The following is a 2500-nucleotide window of genomic DNA, read 5'->3' as shown; positions in this document are numbered from 1 at the left end:
AGGCTTCTTCAAAAAATACGTTACTTGTCGTTAGACTTCTTCAAGAAATAAGAGTACTTCTTCAAGAAACAAGTGATCGACGTCAGAACGTCACTAGTCGTTAGGCTTCTTCAAGAAACAAGTGATCGACGTCAGAACGTCAACTGTCGTTAGGCTTCTTCAAGAAACAAGTGATCGACGTCAGAACGTCACCTGTCGTTAGGCTTCTTCAAGAAACAAGTGATCGACGTCAGAACGTCACCTGTCGTTAGGCTTCTTCAAGAAACAAGTGATCGACGTCAGAACGTCACCTGTCGTTAGGCTTCTTCAAGAAACAAGCGATCGACGTCAGAACGTCACCTGTCGTTAGGCTTCTTCAAGAAACAAGTACTTGTCGTTAGGCTTCTTCAAAAAACAAGTGATCGACGTCAGAACGTTACTTGTTGTTAGGCTTTTTCAAGAAACAAGTGATCGACGTCAGAAAGTTACTTGTCGTTAGGCTTTTTCAAGAAACAAGTGATCGACGTCAGAACGTCACTTGTCGTTAGGCTTCTTCAAGAAATACGTGTACGACGTCAGAACGTCACTTGTCGCTAGGCTTCTTCAAAAAATACGTTACTTGTCGTTAGGCTTCTTCAAGAAATAAGTGTACTTCTTCAAGAAACAAGTGATCTACGTCAGAACGTCACCTGTCGTTAGGCTTCTTCAAGAAACAAGTGATCGACGTCAGAACGTCACCTGTCGTTAGGCTTCTTCAAGAAACAAGTGATCGAGGTCAGAACGTCACCTGTCGTTAGGCTTCTTCAAGAAACAAGTGATCGACGTCAGAACGTCACCTGTCGTTAGGCTTCTTCAAGAAACAAGTGATCGACGTCAGAACGTCACCTGTCGTTAGGCTTCTTCAAGAAACAAGTGATCGACTTCAGAACGTCACCTGTCGTTAGGCTTCTTCAAGAAACAAGCGATCGACGTTAGAACGTCACCTGTCGTTAGGCTTCTTCAAGAAACAATTACTTGTCGTTAGGCTTCTTCAAGAAACAAGTGATCGACGTCAGAACGTTACTTGTTGTTAGGCTTTTTCAAGAAACAAGTGATCGACGTCAGAACGTTACTTGTCGTTAGGCTTTTTCAAGAAACAAGTGATCGATGTCAGAACGTCACTTGTCGTTAGGCTTCTTCAAGAAATACGTGTACGACGTCAGAACGTCACTTGTCGCTAGGCTTCTTCAAGAAACAGGTGCTCGACGTCAGAACGTCACTTGTCGCTAGGCTTCTTCAAGAAACAGGTGCTCGACGGCAGAACGTCACTTGTCGCTAGGCTTCCTCAAGAAACAGGTGCTCGATGTCAGAACGTCACTTGTCGCTAGGCTTCCTCAAGAAACAGGTGCTCGACGTCAGAACGTCACTTGTCGCTAGGCTTCCTCAAGAAACAGGTGCTCGACGTCAGAACGTCACTTGTCGCTAGACTCCCTCAAGAAACAGGTGCTCGACGTCAGTACGTCACTTGTCGCTAGACTCCCTCGAGAAACAGGTGCTCGACGTCAGTACGTCACTTGTCGCTAGGCTTCCTCGAGAAACAGGTGCTCGACGTCAGTACGTCACTTGTCGCAAGGCTTCCTCGAGAAACAGGTGCTCGACGTCAGTACGTCACTTGTCGCTAGGCTTCCTCAAGAAACAAGTGTACAACATCAGAACATCACTTGTCGTTAGGCTTCCTCAAGAAACAGGTGCACAACGTCAGAACGTCACTTGTCGCTAGGCTTCCTCAAGAAACAAGTGCACAACGTCAGAACGTCACTTGTCGCTAGGCTTCCTCAAGAAACAAGTGTACAACATCAGAACATCACTTGTCGTTAGGCTTCCTCAAGAAACAGGTGCTCGACGGCAGAACGTCACTTGTCGTTACCTTTTTCAAGAAACAGGTGCTCGACGGCAGAACGTCACTTGTCGCTAGGCTTCCTCAGGAAACAGGTGCTCGACGTCAGAACGTCACTTGTCGCTAGGCTTCCTCAGGAAACAGGTGCTCGACGTCAGAACGTCACTTGTCGCTAGGCTTCCTCAGGAAACAGGTGCTCGACGTCAGAACGTCACTTGTCGCTAGGCTTCCTCAGGAAACAGGTGCTCGACGTCAGAACGTCACTTGTCGCTAGGCTTCCTCAAGAAACAGGTGCTCGACGTCAGAACGTCACTTGTCGCTAGGCTTCCTCAAGAAACAGGTGCTCGACGTCAGAACGTCACTTGTCGCTAGGCTTCCTCAAGAAACAGGTGCTCGACGTCAGAACGTCACTTGTCGCTAGGCTTCCTCAAGAAACAGGTGCTCGACGTCAGAACGTCACTTGTCGCTAGGCTTCCTCAAGAAACAGGTGCAGGACGTCAGAACGTCACTTGTCGCTAGGCTTCCTCAAGAAACAAGTGCACAACGTCAGAACGTCACTTGTAACAAGTGTACAACATCAAAACGTCACTTGTCGTTAGGCTTTTTCAAGAAACAAGTGCTCGACGTCAGAACGTCACTTGTCGC

Source organism: Palaemon carinicauda, chromosome 41, assembly GCF_036898095.1.
Source record: "Palaemon carinicauda isolate YSFRI2023 chromosome 41, ASM3689809v2, whole genome shotgun sequence".
In the NCBI taxonomy this organism is placed as follows: Eukaryota; Metazoa; Arthropoda; class Malacostraca; order Decapoda; family Palaemonidae; genus Palaemon; species Palaemon carinicauda.
Note: the sequence above shows the minus strand (reverse complement) of the source record.